Genomic DNA, 20,001 nt, shown 5'->3' with positions numbered 1-20,001 from the left:
CTGTCTCCGCCGCGCGCGGCCTCCCCCGCGACCCCCGAGCGGCTCGCACGCTCCGCCGGCCGCGCGCACCTCTCCTCCCCTGCCCGCGTTGGTTGGGCCGGGACGGCGGTTGGGCGGCCTCGCGCTCCGGCGGCGGCGGCGGTTGGGCGGGCGCTTTGCTGGCCGGGCCGGGCTGTGAGGGCCGGCGCGGTGGGTGGCGGCGCGGCCATGGTGCCTCGGAGCCGCAGGCCGCGCGCGGGCGCCCAAGACCGCCTGCGGCCGCGCTCTCGCCGACGGGGCGCCCAGCTTTGTTTGGCGAGGCGGCGCCTCCCACCTGCCGTAGACTGCTGGTCCCCCGGCCTTTATTTACAAGGTGGCGCCGCCGGGGTCGGGAGGCCCCGCCCGTGCGGGGGTGCGGGGATGGCCCCTGTGGGTCCGTGCGGGTCAGCGCCGTGTCGCTGGGCCGGCCGGAGGCCGAGGTCGCGGTCGCGGTGTGGCCTTGCCGCCGCCCGCCCGCGCCGGGTGCGGTGCGAAGGCGTGACGGGACCCGCCGGCGGGGAGCGGGCTGAGGGCGCGCCGTTGGCCGGCCGTCGGCGGCTTTGGCTCGGCGTCCGGGGGTGCCCTGCTAAGTCCAGCGGGGGACTGTCGCCGTCCGCCCCCCAGGCAGGTGCCGGAGCGGGTAGCGCCGTGGAGGATTGGGCTGCGTGCGCCTCTCGCCTTGCGGGGTGCCACCAGTTGGGTTCAGACCTCGTGGGGGTGGCTTTGTGCCGGCGTCGAGGATGAAACGGGGGGCTGACGCCCATCGGGCCAGCCCTGTGCGCTCATTCGCCTCTTGGATCTGTGGAGATCCTGCCCAGCCCGTCGCCACCCCCTGAGACCTCTCTCAGCTCCTCGGCGCTTAACCGTCATTGGAAACAAATCACGCTGGACTGGAGGTCCAGCCTCCTGCCCTGCCCTGTCACCGTGTCTGGGGCCCGCCGCGGCGGCAGGGCGCGCGGTGTCCACTGCGGTGGCTACGACTTGATGCACTGCCGCTCTGCAGTGGAGCAGACACAGTTTGAAATAAACCAGGGATGTTGGGGAGGGGGCAGGCAATGCACTCTTGTAGCGGGGCCTTTTCAGCCTGACGTATTTAGAAACGACTAGGTTTACTTTCTAGAAACCAGTTCAGGTGAGATTGACATAAAACGAAGCCTTTTTAAAGCGAAGAGGTCCGTGGTTGACTTGTTTTGTTTTGCACTCAGGCATTTTTTTTTTTGCCCTGTCGGTGCCCCCCCCCCCCCCCCCCATTTCCATGAACATTCGCCCTTTGCGCTGTTGTTTTGCAAGAGTGCTAAGCCAGCCCGGCCTTTTTTTCCCCCAAAGAAGCCATTTTTACCTTTTCTAATATTCAGTAGCCTGCTCCACCACACATCGTGTATTGTACATCTGAATGTGAGTATGTGCCCTAGCTGTGTCCAAGGTTCCTGGCTTCCTGGACCCTGAGTGCTTTTTTTTTTTTTTTTTTGTCATGTCATGATGGTGGTCTAAAGGCTGGCAGGTTAATCTGGTACGATCCCAAATTGATTGGCACTGCCTCAATTTCCACTTTGCTTAAGGCTTTTCTTTTCCTCTTCTAGTTTTAGCAGTCCCGTGCAATCATTGTAGAAAGTGTAGAAAATGTAGAAACATAATAAAAAGTTAACAGCCCCTGATATAAGGTTACCTGAAGTTATCCTTACTGATTATTTGGTGTTTTCCACATTGTGTGTAGGATATTTTTTTCCACACCCGGCATCATAATGTGTGGTTTACTATCTGCTTTTTACAAAACACCAAAGATTTGCCACTTGCAGTATTTTCCCCCGTAAGAGTTACCATGCTTTGACACTCTGCTTTTTTTAAAAGAATTTTTTCGCTGGCTTTATTTTCGAGTCTAGACTTGGACAAACTGTTCATTCCACAAAACAAAATAAACCTTGCCTCATTTTTCTTTTTAAAAGCATAGTCTGTTTGGGGGTGTGTGTGGGGGAGACGTTTCTGGATAACAAGCAGAATTGCTCCAAGGCCGGGAACTACTGAGCTATCATTCATTGGTTTCCTCACTGATTCTTACATCCTAAGTGCTGATGAACAGGTGATAACTGCATTATTTAGTGGACTCAAATGGATTTGCTGAAGACGGTCCTTGGAGGGTGCTTGTCCTTGCACTGTTTGTACTGGTTAGTCAGACTTTGTTTTAAACCTGAGTCCTGATGTACTTTGACCTATTGCCACTAAAATTGTGTCTACTCCAACCCCAACCCCAAAGAGAGTGGAAACACCTCGTCCAGCATTTGATTGTCGCCAGCAGAATTTGCTGTGTAAATTTGACAGGAACAGTAATAGATTAGCCAAGGGGAATTTGGTGTTTAGAGCCAGCTAGTTAGGAGTAAGGAAATTTTTGCTGCGGCCCAGATCTTTGCAGTCCAGTCCCCCTGGATTCGCCTGGTGCAGATGGGAGTAGTAGGAGGCTGAGGGAAGCTTCACTCTTCCCCACCCTTGACACGAAACTTCATTCAGTTTTTGAGGAATCACTGCTGCAGGGCCTTGGCCTCTGTCCTTTTTGGTCTCAGTGTTGTAACACTAGTTGGAGATTAGTGTGGAACATTCTGAACTCGCCTGTCTTCTGTTTTTTTCCCCCCCTACAACTCATTTGGCACTGATACCTCACTCTGTAGTCTTAAAATATTTAAAAATTCCCTTTCCAAAAATCTCAGTGCTTTCCCACTGTCCAAGTCTGTAGACTGTAAATTTGTTGCTAGAAAGCACTGGGAAGTAGGTTCTCTGTGCATAACCCAGAAGTGGCTTAGGGAGTTGGGGTATGTGTGTGAGGGAGGTTAGGGATAATCAAATTACAGTGACAGCAAGACTGGTAAGATGGGAAAGCCATCATCAAATGAATGGTATAGATGACCAAAATAGCCTGTTAAAGTAGTCTATTGTTACTGATTTTTAAGTTGAACGCACTTGTTTCAAACAGAATGTTTGAGCTGACTGTTCCCTTTTTCCTGCCTGTGTCCCCCTTCACTCTCACGGTCTGACACTGATGTTGCAACCCACAGCCTCACTCCTGTTTGCTGCAAGGGCTGTCCCTTGGATTTGCTCTATCCTAGCATCGAAGTCAATAGCTGTGTGTGCTACTGAGCATTTGGCATATGGCTGGTTCTCTAAGTGTGAAATACATACAGTAGATTTCAGATTTACTCTGGAAAAGATATAAAATACCTCGATTTCTAAACACTGATTCCATGTTGAAATGATATGTTGGATAAACTAGGTTAAGTAAAATAAATTATTGCATTTATCCATTTCTACTTTTTGTAGCTACCAGAACACTTAAAATTATGTTTATGGCTTGATGTTTCTATTGAAAAGCACAGCCTTGGTCTGATAGGAGCGGTGTGTTTGCAAGTAACAGTAAGATATAGTAGTTTTTGGTTTCTACAGTTTGAATGAGTATACACTGCTCTTATGTAGATGTGTCTGATTTTTGTAATGTTTATGATAACTGTCAAAGTATGATTCTTTCAAAAAATTATAAATTTATTTGAAAGGTAGAGACAGATAGAAATCTTTGATCTGGTTCATTCCTTAAATACCTGTAATAGCTAGGTTTGGGCCAGGCCAAAGCCAGGAGCCGGGAACTCCATCTGAGTCCTCCACATTGGCAGCAGACACCCACCTACTTGAGCAGGAACAGAGCCAGGGCTGGAATCCGGGTACTCCAGTGTCTGATATGGGATGCAGACATCACAAGAGGTATCTTTTAACTACTAAGCCAAATGCCTGTCCCAGAACACGATTCTTCTTCTTTTTTTTTTTTTTAACAGGCAGAGTGGACAGAGAGGTAGAGACAGAGAGAAAGGTCTTCCTTTGCCATTGGTTCACCCTCCAATGGCCGCTGCGGCCGGCGCGCTGCGGCCAGTGCACCACGCTGATCTGATTGCAGGAGCCAGGTACTTATCCTGGCCTCCCATGGGGTGCAGGGCCCAAGCACTTGGGCCATCCTCCACTGTAATCCCTGGCCACAGCAGAGAGCTGGCCTGGAAGAGGGGCAACCGGGACAGAATCCGACACCCCGACCGGGACTAGAACCTGGTGTGCCGGCGCCGCAAGGCAGAGGATTAATCTAGTGAGCCGCGGCGCTGGCCTACGATTATTCTTTTGAAGACTTATCTTAATCTTGAAACTATCTCTGGGTAATTGAATTGCTATTAACTGAATTAATACATTTAATATTTGAGCTTAAAATTGTAAAATGACATCTGTGATTATATAACCTTTTTAAAAAAAGTCGAGCTAAGCATAATTGGCTGAATTTACCCAGACTTGGCCTACTACTTATTGATTTTTTTTCATTTTTTTTTAAAGATTTCCTTATTTGTTTTTGAAAGTCAGTTACACAGAGAGAGGAGAGGCAGAGAGAGGCCCTCCATCCACTGGTTCACTCCCCAGTTGGCCGCAATGGCCGGAACTTCACAGATTTTTATTTTTTTATTTTTTTGACAGGCAGAGTGGACAGTGAGAGAGAGAGACAGAGAGAAAGGTCTTCCTTTGCTGTTGGTTCACCCTCCAATGGCCGCCACGGCTGGTGCACTGCGGCTGGTGTGCTGTGGCCGGCGCACCGCGCTGATCTAATGGCAGGAGCCAGGTACTTATCCTGTTCTCCCATGGGGTGCAGGGCCCAAGTGTGGGGAGCAACTCGGACTAGACTAAGTTACTGGAATTAAGACTTATTCTATGCATCTGCTCTCCCACAATATGGCGCTGAGAGAAAGAGACCAAACAACCTCTACGCAGCTGCCTCATCAGTTTGACAAGCTGCAGGAGCTGATCCTGCTCCTGATTGGAGGAGAGCAGCATGCTCGGTGTGTGGGTAGCAGAGTTGGGATTGGTGGAAGAGGACTATAAAGGAGGAGAGAGACAACATGCACCAGGAAACATCCGGATAACATCTGAGCAGCCCCCGAGAGAGCCGGCCGGCGGTGTGCTGCTCCCCCGCGGAAGTGGGGAAAGTGGCAGGGGGAGCTGCCCCTCCACGGAGGTGGAGGGGTCGGCAGCCAACCCGGGAAAGACCAGCAGCAAACCCTGGAAGGGCCGAGCAGACAAAAGAACAGCGCAGGGTCCTGTGTCATTCCTCCGCGAATGGGGGAGCGACACCCAAGGACTTGGGCCATCCTCCACTGTACTCCCTGGCCACAGCAGAGAGCTGGCCTGGAAGAGGGGCAGCCGGGACAGAATCCGTCGCCCCGACCTGGACTAGAACCCGGTGTGCCGGCGCCGCAAGGCGGAGGATTAGCCTAGTGAGCCGCGGCGCTGGCCTACTTATTGATTTTTATAATTGGTCATTTCTCAAAGGTTTAAGAAAATATTTCTAGGAGAAACTTGAAATTTAAGCTCATATCTTTTCTCTCCTGTGGTTTAGAAAAAATGCCACAATAGAAGCAGGCATTTATGGGGCCAGCATTATGGTGTAGTGGATTAAGAGCTCTGTCTTTCCCTCTTTTTGTAACTGCCTTTCAAATAAATTTTTGGAAAGATTTATTTATTTGAGAGGTAGGGTTACAGACAGAGAGAGGGACAGACAGAGAGGTCTTCCTTCTGCTGGTTCACTCCCCAAATAACCACAATGGCTGAAACTGGGCCCATCCAAAGCCAGGAGCCAGAAGTTTCTTCCAGGTCTCCCATACAGGTGCAAAGGCCCAAGCACTTGGGCCATCTACTGCTTTCCCAGGCCATAGCAGAGAGCTGGATTGGAAGAGGAGCAGCTGGGGCATGAAGTGGTGCCCATATTGGCTGCTGATGCCACAGGTGGAAGCTTAGCCCACTATGCCACAGCGTTAGCCCCTAAATAAATGTTTACAAAGGTAGCAGCAGCAGCAGCAGCAGCAAGCATTTAGCCTATTGGAGTACCTGCGTCTTGGAGTACCTGAGTCCCATCCTTGGTTCGGACTCCTGACTCCAGCTTCCTGCCATTACAGATCCAGTGGTGTTGGCTCCAGTAGTTGGGTTCCTGCCTCCTATGTGGAAGGCCGGAATTATATTCCAGTTTCAGGCTTTGGTACCTGCCCAGCCCCTGCCATTGTGGCATCTGGGGAGTAAGCCAGTAAATGGGAGCTAGAGCTCTCTTTTTCTCTGCCTCTTGAATGAATTTAAAAGAAAAAGGCCTACAGTAGTTTGATTGTAAGTGTAGAACACTTTGGACCAGCTCCTGGGACAGCTGTCCTTGTGAACACTGCTAGCAGATCACCACCTACAGAAAATTCATATTCTTTCTACTGCCGTGTTTGACAGTGTTGACAGTTGAGCCCCAACATGCCTCGGTAGATGTATTTCCTTTTTTTTTTTTAAAGATTTATTTATTTATTTGAAAGTCAGTTACACAGAGAGAGGAGAATCAGAGAGAGAGAGAGAGAGAGGTCTTCCATCCGATAGTTCACTCCCCAGTTGGCCGCAGTGGCTGGAACTGTGCCCATCCGAAGCCAGGAGCTAGGAGCCAGGAGCTTCCTCTGGGTCTCCCACGTGGGTGATGTCCTTGGGCCATCTTCTACTGCTTTCCTAGGCCATGGCAGAGAGCTGGATTGGAACTGGAGTGGCCGGGTCTTGAACCAGTGTCCATATGGGGATGTCAGCACTGCAGGCCAGGGCATTAACCCGCTATGCTACAGCGCTGGCCCCGATGCATTTCCTTTTATTGCCCGTGTGGCAGTTGGATAGGGTGAACAGCATGGGCTCTGGGGCAGAGCACCTTAGATTTCAGTGTTCTCATTTCAACCAGCTGAGATCTTGGGCCAGTGGCGTATGTAAACCTCTGGTTCCTTATCATTTAACTGGTTCCATGATTCTGAACAGGGCTAATAATGGTACGAATCTCAGTTTGTGTGTGAGGATGCTTGTTAGTCACTCACTGCTATACTTGGCTCAGCAACAAGGCGTGCAGTACTGAACGGCTCTGTAATTGCTAACCTGGTTGAACCCCTCCCTCAGCCAAACTGGCCTTCCCCTGTCCCTTACCTATTCCAGTTTTCCCTTCCTGTTTTCATTCCTTCATTGCCCAAGTAGTGTGTTTCTTCCAGTCCTCTGCCAGCTCTGTTGTTTGCAAAGGACTAGATTGTAAATACTTTTGTCTCTGTGGGCCATATGATCTCTGTTGAAACTGCTTCTTCCCTCTGCCCTGCAAAGCATGACTGTGAACCAATACAACTATATTTTGGACCCTGACATTTGAATTAATGCAACTTTAATGTGTCATGAAATATCTTACTTTTGAGTCTTTTTAACCACATTAACATGTAATGTTAACATGCAAAAGCCTTTCTTAGGTCACAGGCTGAACAATAACAGGTGTCAGGCCACCTGCAGGCTAGAGTGTGCCACCCCTGTCCCAGAGCAAGCAGAAATGTCATAGCCCTCCTTGAGGCCTTGGCAACCATCTTGTTAAGAGTGATCCTCTTTGTCTATGGAGTTCCTGCAGGATTTTTGTGTGCTTTTTCATAATAGAAGTGCTTAATCTGTATTGTATTGCATTGCAATTATTTGTACTTGACTCTTGCTTCCTAAACAGACTATAAATCTTTAGAAGCTACAGATGTGTTTTAGCCCCCTCTTAAAATGCAGCACAAAAGTGCCTTTTACACATTTGATTCTAAAATGTTTTGAAGAAACAGGTCTGGGCCAAGTTGAGCTATGAGCTGTCTTCTATTGCCATCCCAAGCACATTAGCAGGGAACTGGATGGGAAGTGGAGCAGCCCCTACTTGACTGGGGCCCTCAAATATGGGATGTCTATGTTGTATGGTCAGGGCTGGGCCAGACTGAAGCCAGGAGCCTGGAACGCCATTTGGGTCTCCCTTGGGAGTGGCAGGGGCCCACATAGTTGGATCATCTTCTGCCTTCATAAATGCGTTAGCAGGAGCTGGATTGGAAGTGGAGCTGCCAGGTCTCGAACCTTCACTCATATGGGGTGCCTGTGTCATAGGTGTCTGTGTAACACATCGCAGACCCAGCAATGCATAGGTTCTTTACAGAGAAAATTCTAAAACTTCATTGAGTGACTTTAAACGAAGACTTACTAAATGGACAGCACAGTGGTTCAGGGACTGGAGGGTACTCTGAAGATGCCATTACCATGGAAACTGATTTATAGATGTCATGTAATCCAAGAAAAAAATTTAAAACTCAAAAAAGCATTTTCGAAACCACATACAGTCTCAACCCACGAAATGGCATAACACTTTTGACAAAGAAAGTTGGGAGAACTTGACTAAGAGACCAAGAGGAGCTGTGATAATTAAGATGGTGTGGGCCAGCGCTGCGGCTCACTAGGCTAATCCTCCGCCTGCGGCGCCAGCACACCGGGTTCTAGCCCCGGTCGGGTCGGTGCTGGATTCTGTCCCGGTTGCCCCTCTTCCAGGCCAGCTCTCTGCTGTGGCCCCGGGGTGCAGTGGAGGATGGCCCAAGTGCTTGGGCCCTGCACCCGCATGGGAGACCAGGAGAAGCACCTGGCTCTTGGCTTTGGATCAGTGCACGGTGTGCAGGCCGCAGCGCGCCAGGGCGCAGCGGCCATTGGGGGTGAACCATCGAAAGGAAGACCTTTCTCTCTGTCTCTACCTCTCTCACTGTCCACTCTGCCTGTCAAAAAAAGATGGTGTGATGTTGGCACTGGATAGACCTACAGTGGTGGATCAGTAGAACACCATAAGGAGTCCAGAAATAATCTCCTACGTATTCAGACACTGGATTTATGACCCAGGGGTCCCGGCAAAGGAAAGACGGAACTGTAAAGGAGAAGCTGACATTGGAGACCACATCCATGACCTCCACTAGTGTGGAGAAGGATTTCTTCAGAAGCTGCTTGCGGAAGAGCAGGCACAGCTCACGGAAGGGCACTTTAGGAAAGGAACGGCCAGATGTCGAATGACTGTGAAAAGGTGCCCAGTCTAGGTAATAGTCAGTGAAACACAGACTGCCCTGCATACCTGAATTCAACTTGACAGTACCAGATCGTGAGCAGGTCGAGCAATATGGACTTTCAGAAATGGCTGGTAGGGATGTAAATTAGTTATAAATACTTTGGAAAACAGTAACACCAAGAGAGTAAAAAAATACATATACTCTAGTGGCCATCTGTTCTGTTAGAGAAATTACATACGTATGAGAGAACCAGAAAAAATACTTAGTTATTTTCATCCTGTGATTTGGTTCAATTAATCTTTTTAAATTTAAAATTTTAAATCTAATTGGCATAGTAATTGTGTATACAAGGCTGGCATTGTGGCTTAGCAAGTTAAGCTGTTGCCTGTAAAACTGGCATCCCAGATGTGTGCCAGTTAGAGTCCCAGCTGTTCTACTTGCGATCCAGCTCCCTGCTAATGTGCCTGGGAAAGCAGCAGAGGTCCAAGTGCTTAGGCCCCTGCACCCACATGGGAAAACCTGGATGAAGTTCCTGGCTCCTAGCTTTGGCCTGGCCCGGTCCTGGCTGTTGTAGCCATCTGGGGAGTGAACCAGCAGTTGGAAGATCAATCTCTCTGTCTTTCCTTCTCATTGTAACTCTGCCTTTCAGATAAATAAATCTTAAGAAACAGTTGTATAGGGCTGGCGCTGTAGTGTAGCAGGTTAAGCTGTGACCTGCAGTGCCAGCATCCCACGGGGGCACTGGTTCGAGTCCCGGCTGCCCCACTTCTGATCCAGCTCTCTGCTATGGCCTGGGAGAGCAGAAGATGGCCGAAGTGCTTGAGCCCCCTGCACCATGTGGGAGACCCAAAAGAAGCTTCTGACTCCTGGTATTGGACTGGCATAGCCCTGGCTGTTGTGGCCATTTGGGAAGTGAACCAGCAGATAGAAGATCTCTCAGTCTCTGCTTCTCTCTCTACTTTTCAGATAAATCTTAAAAATTGTGTATATTAATGGGATATAGTATGATAATTTGATAATGCATACAATGTCATCAAGTCATGGGCTAATTAGCATTTCCTTCTCTAATATTTATCATTTCTTTGTGTTAGGAAGCTTCAAACTCTTCCCTTCTAGCTCTTTATAAAACATATAATAAATTGTTGGGAACTATTGATTGAATTACATGAGGGCGCTATGTTCTATAGAGACAGGTTGCTTTTTTTTTTTTTTGTAAAAATGGTGAGTAAATGTTATGCATGTTTTCCCTCTGTGCTAAATATGTTAAGATCTGTCATCCTTTGTGTATTTCCTTTGTTAAAGCTGGCCACTCAGTGGGCATTTAATGAATATTGTGTGGGAACTGCTGGAATTTTTCCAATGGGAACCCTTCTACAAGCCCGCATGGTTTTATCAGCTCCTTGGCTATTGAGTGGCTTGGTCAGGTCCGTCCGTTGGTGGCTTTAGGAAATCACAGCCTCCCCTGGATCCCTTGAAAGGAAGCCCAGCCTGGTGACTGCGGCATCTAGAGGGAGATCAGGGGGACGGTGGCAGGCCCTGCCCGGCTTTGTAGGAGCAGGGAGGGGAAGGATGGTTCTCGCTCTGTAGTAGAAGGGGTCCGGGCTTGAATCTCACTGTGACCTGGCACAAGGCGTCCTTCCTGGTGGCGCTGAGGGTCAGTTGAGAGCGAGTGTTTGTTCACAGGCCCTCTGTGTAATGGGAACGGCAGGAGCTGGGAGTGGGAGCACTGTGATCATGCTGATCTGTTAGGAGCTGCCTCTGGTCAGGGGTCTAAGTTTGCTCTCCTTTAACTCCTCCAGGGGATTTCTGTCACACCTGAATGAATGACCCACTGAAGTGCTGGCAGTGAACAGTTAAGGCTGAGATTTGCAAACATGTGGAAGGAAATAATGACTACATGGTTTTACAGTTCTGTCAATTTGCAGTTGAAATACACGCATTATAAGGGAGTACCTGATCCCTACAGTGAGGAGCTCTTTATTCCCAACTTAATTGTTTAATAATGAAAATGTATTAAACTACCTCTTAATTAAAAAATAAGACTTTTCTGAATAAGAGACCTTCACGATCTAGTACTTAGCCTGTGGTACACATAATTTAAATAGTTATTAACATTTGCAACACTCTGTACCAACCATTATCCCGCTTTACATGAACAGTGAGCTTGGGAGTTAGCTAAGACTGGTGGTATTATTCCGAGTGTCAAGATGAAATTATACATGTGTTCACCTCACTTCTGTTTCCGCCACTTCATACTGAGAAAGCACTTTCAGAAATGTGGGGGCTGGTAGAGGACAACTCTGAATACCAGACCAGTGAATGCTGGTTTATTCTGGGAGTTTTATCAAAGTGGAGTAGGTTGACGTTTGGTGGATTGTCCATCTTCCTTCTGTGCCAGTAAGATGGATTTTTTTATGAAGGGAATAACTGCTTTAATATGCTAACTGGGCTCACTGTCTTGTTCATAAAGAAATTTTTAAGAAAACTCATTCTGTGTTGCCCATTTAACCTTGCAAACAAGGGGTTGAGCTTGATGAGTGAGGAGCTGAAAATGGAAAAACAGGTGAGGGGCATTCACGAGAACCTGTTTACAGGGGGCACGAATCAGATAGGAAGGGAATTACTTCAAACCAGTATCAGTTTGCTTCTTAGTTCTGAGGCGGAGTCATGGATCAGTCTCTTTGAACAAAGGACCATTTGTCAGGAGTTGGGACAGAGTGATGGGGTTGTTAAGCTGTTTTTCCTGGTTTATACACATAGTGTATATAAATTATGAAAATTGAGCTCCAGATTAATTTTTCCCTGAGCAATTTTAATGCATTCCTTTTCCCCCAGTGAAAACATTAAAACACTTGAATTTATTGTGAAAACAGCTTACTAATACGATTTGTTGAGCCATAGTTACCCCGAGACCATCTGTAAGGAAAGCTTTGGGGCCCAGAATACCCACCTGAAAATCTCCTGGTTACCGCAGTTCCCCAGAAGAGCATGAGATATGTGGGACAGGTAGCTTTTGGTGCACAGGTGTACCAGGCCCGCAGGTCGTATCTGCCTCCTGCTGTTTGTTGAATAAATGGCGTTGTTCTGAAAGGAGCCGGAGGGAACGTGCTTGCAGCTTTGTACAGCCACAGTTGAAAAATAGGGATGCTTGGGGTTATTTGATGAGTCATTTGCAGCAAGCTCTTCGTCTTCCAGTGTCCCTTGTAGCTGCACATTTCACATCCAGTGCTGCTTTCGGGTCCCCTGACGGGGTATGGTTCAGCCTTGCTTGTTACCGGGTGGTGGAGGGCAGCTGGGTGAGAGCAGTCTGGTTGGCAGGGAAGACCATCTGCACTCACTGCCACCAGCCTTCTCAGAATTCCGAGGCACAGACACATCAGGGAAGCCGGTGAGTTGCATATTTTGAAGAAAAGCGGACGATTCTTCCTGAGTTTCTGTTCAGCAATGACGGTGGCTTTGGTCATTGCAGGGTTGTGTAAAGAATAGTTGTTACTATCACGGAGTTGCAGTAGGCACTCATAGCCCTAATCTTGGTCTCCTTCCTAGAGGCAGGTCTTGGCCTCTGTGTAATCAGCCTCTTGTATGACTTGTAGAATGATTTTCCAAAAAGTATCACTGCCGTGATAAGATATTTTTCTTTTCCTTGTTGTGCTGCAGGAGTTACCTAGATCTGGCTGGCACCAGGATCACCTGTGGAGGTTTATAAGTAAAGGATGCTGTCTCGACTCTGGGGAGTCCAGTTCATGAGCTTTGGGAGCTGTAGCCCAATTACAAGAAGTTTAGACTTTCACTTTGTGGCCTTTCATCAGCCCATCCTAACCACTGTTTGAGATTTTCTCATTCATAGTTGCTAGTCCTTAAGCATGCTCTTAATTTTCCTTGCCTCTGGAACCTTCTCAAGCTGTTTCATCAGAGATACCTTCATATTTACTCTAGGAGCAAATAACACGTGCCCCCCCCCGCTTCTCTCTCCCTTCTATGTATGTTAGGGTTCTTGATGCATATTGCCAAGTTGTTTCCTAGGAAGCTTGCATTGGGTGCAGGGGCCATTCTCCGCTGATTTCCCGGGTGCATTAGCAGAGAACTGGATAGCAAGTGGAACAGGCAGGTCTTGAACCAGCATCCAAATGGGATGCCAGTGGCTTTACCCACTCCACCATAGTGCTGGCCCTTGTTGAGCTGTGATTTGCATTCACAAATCAGTCATTTGAAGTGTACTGTTCAATGGCTCTGATATATTCTCAGAGTTGTGCAGAGGACGCCATCACCACAATCAGTTTTTGAAACATTTCCCTAATCCCCAGAGGAAGCGCATAGCCCTTAGCAGTCACTCGGCCCTCCCTCTCCTCCCAAGCCCTGTGGTTTGCGGGTTTGCCTGTAGGACATGTTTCACGTAAATGGGATCATTCAGTCTGGCTCTTTGTGACTAGCTGCTTTAACTCCGCCTAATGCTTTCAGGGCCCAGCCATGATGTAGCATGTGTTGGTACCAATTCCTTTTTTATTTTAAAGATTTTATTTATTTATTTGAAAGGTAGAGTTATGAAGAAGCAGAGAGAGAGAGAGAGAGAGAGAGAGGTCATCCATCTGCTGTTTCACTCCCTAGTTGGTCATAATGGCCAGAGCTGTGCAGATCTGAAGCCAAGAGCCGGAAGATTCTTCCAGGTTTCCCATGCCAGTGCAGGGGCCCAAGGACTTGGGCCATCCTCCACTGCTATCCCAGGCCATAGCAGAGAGCTGGATCAGAAGTGGAGCAGCCGGGACTAGAACCGGCGCCTATATGGGATGCCGGCGCTTCAGGCCAGGGTGTTAACCCGCTGCATCACAGCACCGGCCCCCAACATTTTTTCTTTTAAGATTTATTTGAAAGACAGAGTTACAGAGAAAGAGAGATCTGTCTGCTGATTCACCCCCAAAATGGCCGCAATAGCTGGAGCTGGTCTGATCAGGAGCCAGGAGCCAGTTGCTTCTTCCGGGTCCTCCACATAGGTGCAGGGGCTCAAGCACTTGAGCCATGTTCTGCTGCTTTCCCAGATGCACCAGCAGGGAGCTGGATTGGAAGTAGAGCAGCCAGGACTGGAACTGGTGCCCATATGAAACACTTGCGCTGCATAACCCTGCTATGCCAGTCCTGCCTGGCAACATTTTAAGCATGTGAAAAAGTCAAATGCTAAACAGTACTGGAGATTTTTTTTTTCATCATTAGAAATGAGTACACATTTCAGATGCTGCAAAACTATGAAAATAAGGGTGTCTGGGCTTGAACATATGCCATAAAACACATGTAAAAATATAATTTGTCTTTACGAAAATTACATCCAACCAGTAGCAAAGAAAGATGTCAATAATGAAGTCTCTTGTGGCCGGCACTGTGGTGTAGGAGGTAAAGCCTCCGCCTGTGGCGCTGGCAGCCCTTATGGGTGCTGGTTCCTGTCCTGGCTGCTACTCTTCAAATCCAGCTCTGCTAATAACTGGGAAAGCAGTGGAGGATGGCCCAAGTGCTTGGGTCGCTGCATCCATATGGGAATCCCAGAGGAGGCTCTTGGCTCCTGGCTTCGGATTAGCCCAGCTCTGGCCGTTGAAGCCATTAGGGAAGTGAACCAGCAGATGGAAGACTTTTCTCTCTGTCTCTCCCTCTCTCTGTAACTCTACCTCTCAAATAAATAAGTAAATCTTTAAAAAAAATGAAGTTTTCAGACATGTTTACTACGTGTATCTTACATATAGTGATGCCATATCTCATACACTGAGATGCCAAGTGCATAGATCCAAACAGAGGCTTCTCACTGAATCAAAGAATTATTGGAGAAGGGTTGAATTCTTACACGTAACACACTCAAAACTTTCTATATAGAGAGTGCTGGATCATAACAATGTATTCTGGGGCTGGAACTGTGGCTATCGGGTAAAGCCACTACCTGCAGTGCTGGCATCCCATATGGGCGCCGATTCGAGTCCTGGCTGCTCCACTTCTGATCCAGATCTCTGCTATGGCCTGGGAAAGCAGTGGAAGATGGTCCAAGTCCTTGGGCCCCTGCACTCGTGTGGGAGACCCGGAAGAAGCTCCTGGCTCCTGCCATTGGATCGGCCCAGTTCCAGCCACTGTGTTTATTTGGGGAGTGAACTAGCAGATCGAAGACCTCTCTCTGTCTCTGTCTCTGTCTCTGTCTCTGTCTCTGCCTTTCAAAGAAATAAATCTTTAAAAAAAAAAATTTCCAATGTGGTGGCAAGGATTCAAGTAGATGTCTTAAAATATCTCTCTCTCTCTCTCTCTTTGTAACTCTGCCTTTCATATAAATAAATAAATCTTTAACAATGTATTCCACTGTATTCCTGAGAGGTTGTGTCTTCTCTGGCAGTATAAAATTCCCTGGTCAGTTTCAAAGTTCTGGTAACACAAAGGCATTTTCTGGTGCATGCAGATGTTGCAGTGGGCATCAGTGAGAGTGGAAGAAAATTGTAGATTTCACACCAAGTTTCTGTTGAGCTTTGTCAAACCAAACAGCCTAACTATAAGGCAAGCTAAAACACCCCCTATAACAGATTAGTGGGTTTGACCAAGTAAATGTAGGAATTTGACCTTAGGAAAAAAATGCTGCATGAACAGACCTAAAACAGTTGGCATTGAAATAAGCATCTAGTAATTAACATCTTGGCCTGCAGGCATTGTTTCAAAAGCCTGACCAAAAATAATCTGTTGTTCTGTATTATTAAGTTTTTAAAATCAGCACTAGTCCTTCAAATCTCAGATTATAATATGGTCTTCATTACAATACATCCTTTTTTGTGCCATATGAACACAGTTATAATTAGGTTAAAGAAAGCTGAATTTGTTCAAATTATTATGTTTTTATGTATATTGAATACCAACTTTTTTTTTTTTTAGAGATTTATTTATTTGAAAGAGTTACAGGAGAGAGAGTCTTCCATCTGCTGGTTCATTCTCTAATTGGCCGCAACGGCTGGAGCTGTGCTAATCTGAAGGCAGAAGTCATGAGCTTCCTCCAGGTCTCTCAAGTGGGTGCAGGAGCCCAAGGACTTGGGCCATCTTCTACTGATTTCCCAGGCCATAGCAGAGATCTGGATGGGAAGTGGAGCAGCTGGGTCTCAAACCAGTGTCCATATGGGGTGCTGGTGCTTAGGCCAGGGCGTTAACCTCTGCGCCACAGCGCTGGCCCCTAACATTTTTTTTAAAGATGTATTTATTTATTTGAAAGTCAGTTACACAGAGAGAGGGGAGGCAGAGAGAGAGAGAGAGAGAGAGAGAGAGAGGTCTTTTTTTAATAGAAAACTTTTATTTAATAAATATTAATTTCAAAAGTACAACTTGTGGATTATAGTGCTTCTTCCCCCCATAACCACCCTCCCACCCGCAAACCATCCCATCTCCTACTCCCTCTCCCATCCTATTCTTCATTAAGAGTCCTTTTTAATTATCTTTATATACAGAGGATCAACTCTGTACTGAGTAAAGATTTCAACAGTTTGCACCCACACAGACACACAAAATATAAAGTATTGTTTGAGGGTTAGTTTTACTGTTAATTCTCATAGTACAATGCATTAAGGACAGAGGTCCTACATGGGGAGTCAGTGCACAGTGATTTCTGTTGTTAACAATTGACACTCTTATTTATGACATCAGTAATCACCCAAGGCTCTTGTCATGAGCTGCCAAGGCTCATAAGCCTCTAGAGTTCACAAACTCCAACCTTTTTTAGACAAGGCCATAATCAAAGTGGAAGTTCTCTCCTCCCTTCAGAGAGAGGTACCTCCTTCTTTGATGGCCCCTTCTTTCATTGGGATCTCACTCATAGAGATCTTTCATGTAGGTCATTTTTTGCCACAGTGTCTTGGCTTTCCACCCGAAAAACTCTTATGGGCTTTTCAGCCAGATCTGAATTTCTTAAGGGCTGATTCTGAGGCCAGAGTGCTGTTTAGGGCACTTGTCATTCTACGAGTCTGCTGTGTATCCCGCTTCCCATGTTGGATCATTTCTTCTTTTTTAATTTTATCTATTATTAGCAGACACTGGTCTTATTTTTGTGATCCCTTTGACAATCCTATCATTATGATCAGTTATAGACTTAAACTTATCACCTTAATTAGTAAGGTGGCATTGGTACCTGCCAACTTAATGGGATTTGAATTCCCATGGCAAGTTTTTAGCCTTACCCTTGGGGGTAAGTCTGAGGGAGCATGTGCCGAACTGTACATCTCCCTGAGAGTGGTCTTTCATTCACTGTTTCACTCCCCAATTGGCCGCAATGTCTGGAGCTTCACGGATCCGAAGCCAGGAACCAGGAGCTTCCTCCGAGTCTTCCCATGTGGGTGCAGGGGCCCAAAGACTTGGCCCATCTTCTGCTTTCCCAGGCCATAGCAGAGAGCTGGATTGGAAATGGAGCAGCTGGGACTCAAACTGGCATCCATATGGGATACCAGGTCCATATAGGATGCCTGTGCTGTGGCATAGCAAGTAAAGCTGCCACCCTTTTTTTTTTTTTTTAAAGATTATTTATTTTAAAGGCAGAGTTTTATATATATAGAGAGAGAAAGATCTTCCATCCACTAGTTAACTCCCCAGATGGCTGCAACAGCCAGGGTTGGGCCAGGCCGAAGCCAGGAGCCAGAAACTCTAGATCTCCCAGATGGCTGGCAGGAAGCCAAGTACTTCAGCCAGCTTCCACTGCTTTCCCAGAGGCATTAGCGAGGAGCTGGATTGGAAGTGGAACAGCCGAGACTTGAACTCATGCCTGTATGGGATGCTGGTGTTGCAGGCAGGAGTTTAAACCACTGCACCACAACATCAGCCCCTTAAGTTTCTTTTATTGTGCTTCTGTTTGGGGGCACTTTGATGGAAGAGAAATTCGTTTCCCAGGATTGCATCCTTCCAAAGCATTCCTTAGCATTGGTCCAAACTTACCTGTTTTGAATAATGCTACAGAGATTCATGCACAGATTTTTTTGGGGGGATACATGTTCTTATTTCTTTTGGGTTTATTATACCTTGGTGAGAAAACACAGGGCCACCTGATATCATAGAGCCTTTTGTGGAGTTGCCAGGATGGTTTTCAAAGTAACTGCAGCATTTTACATTCTTCCCAGCCATGTAGGAGGGTTCCAGGCTGTCCACATCCTCACCAGCACTTATTACCTGTGGCAGTATCCAAATTTTGAATGAAATTAAAAGAAGGAAAATATCACTAACAAAAGCAATTTTGTGACATTGGATTGTGATATTGGATCCTGATGGCTGTTGCCTGTGTTATGTCTGGAGCTCTTAAAACAATAAAAAATATAGATTAACGTTTTGATGAAATTGAGGCCACAAAACCTTTATTCAACTATTTTGAAGCTACAGTGTGCTGTAGCTTTTTCACCTGGTCAGGCCTTGATTTATTAGCAGAGAATTTACAATCTGATTGCATTTCAAGTAAATGCTGCCCATGCAATAGCAGACAACACTCTGAAATGCGTATTTTCTCATGACTTTGCTCATTCTTTTTTAGCCCTAGGGATGAACATGAATGGCTAGGATGTATTATACTCACAACCACAACAACAAACTCTTTTTTTTTTTTTTTTTAAGGTGTATTTATTTTAGGCAGTTACGGAGAGGCAGAGGCAGAGAGAGACAGAGAGAAGTCTTGCATCTATTGCTTGACTCCCCAAATGGCTGTAATGGCCAGAGCTGCCCCCATCTGAAGCCAGGAGCCAGGAGCTGCTTCTAGATCTTCCACATAGGTACAGGGGCCCAAGTGTCTGGGCCATCTTCTACTGCTTTCCCAGGCCATAGCAGAGAGCTGGATCAGAAGTGGAGCAGCCGGGACTTGAACTAGCTCTCATATGGGATGCCAGCCCTGCAGGCGGCGGCTTTACCCGCTACCCCACAGTGCCAGCCCCAACAACAAACTCTTGATTGTTTCCCGTGTGTCAGGCCTGGTGTTAAGCACTTTTCTATAGTTTTTCATTTGCATAGTCTATCATTAATTTCATAATGTCACTTTATTAGTATTCATTGTTTTAAATTTAAGACAGAAGAGAGAGTGAGCTTCCATCTGCTGGTTCACTCCCCAGATACTCACAATGGCTTGTGCTTGACCAGAGTAGGAGACAAGACCTGGAAACTCATCTAGGTCCTCTGGTTGACAAGAACCCAGTTACTTGAGTCCTTACTGCTCCCTCCCAGGGTTTGCATTAGCAGGAAAAAAGAGTCAGGAGCAGAGTAGGTAGTGAACCCAGGTACTCTGATGTGGGATGGGATGTGGGTGTCCTAACCACAGGGGTAAAAAGCTGCTCCTCACATTATTTTCTGTTGCTACTCTTGGGAGTAAGCTGTTTTGTAGAAGAGCAAGTTGCTACTCTTGGGAGTAAGCTGTTTTGTAGAAGAGCAAGTTGAAGCGTGAGACGTGCAGTGACTTGGCCCTGTAACTGGTGGCTGAAGTGTCTGAATCCAGGCCCCCTGACTGGAGTTCGGCTGCCTCCCACCCAGAGCCGTGCAGCAGTGTCAAGGGCAGGGGAGGGGGACGTCTGGTCATTCAGTCATGCTAACACCAGGTGTTGGGTGAGGCCTTGCCACGGGCCCACCGCGTGGGAAAGCTATGTGTGTGTGTGTGCCATTTCCAGCAGTACCTGTTTCCTCCCGGAGCCTCTGCCCCTCCTGTTAACTGAGACAGGAGATGGACATTCTAGTCCCAGATCTGATCCCACCATAGACGTGCTTCCCTGTGCCCACAGCAGCCTGCTTTTACTGCCGTGCACAGATGGCAAAATCTGAGCTATTCTTGCAGCGTTGATGGGGGAGGGTCGCAAGGCTATGGAGATAAAGGCGTTCCGAAGCTTTAGAGTCTATATCAAGATGCACCCCTGTGGGAACTGGACTTTCAGATCATTCCTTTTAGTGCCAGGTTGGGCTTCCGTGTATTCTTTGCATGTATAAAGGCTGATTTTGACTTTGATTCTGAGGACCTGGGAGTGGCTGAGCTCTGTGTGCCTCTGCAGCCGTATTAGTGACACTAGTTCAAGTTCCTTCAGGGGTTCTGGTTTGCTAGTTTATACTACTAGAGAATGCCATCTAAAATGTAATCTCC

At 47.2% G+C, this 20,001-nt stretch overlaps 1 protein-coding gene across 2 annotated transcripts in view; it reads left to right on the top strand.

Annotated features, from left to right (window-relative positions):
* Positions 1 to 20,001, top strand: part of PRDM10 (PR/SET domain 10) — a 118,333-nt gene that overhangs the window by 1,203 nt on the left and 97,129 nt on the right. The gene's annotated exons all lie outside the window — the stretch shown is intronic.

This window comes from Oryctolagus cuniculus, chromosome 1 (assembly GCF_051225735.1).
Source record: "Oryctolagus cuniculus isolate XC-2025 breed Fujian yellow rabbit chromosome 1, ASM5122573v1, whole genome shotgun sequence".
Lineage (NCBI taxonomy): Eukaryota > Metazoa > Chordata > Mammalia > Lagomorpha > Leporidae > Oryctolagus > Oryctolagus cuniculus.
The sequence above is the reverse complement of the archived record's forward strand: the minus strand, read 5'-3'. Positions and strand labels throughout refer to the sequence as shown.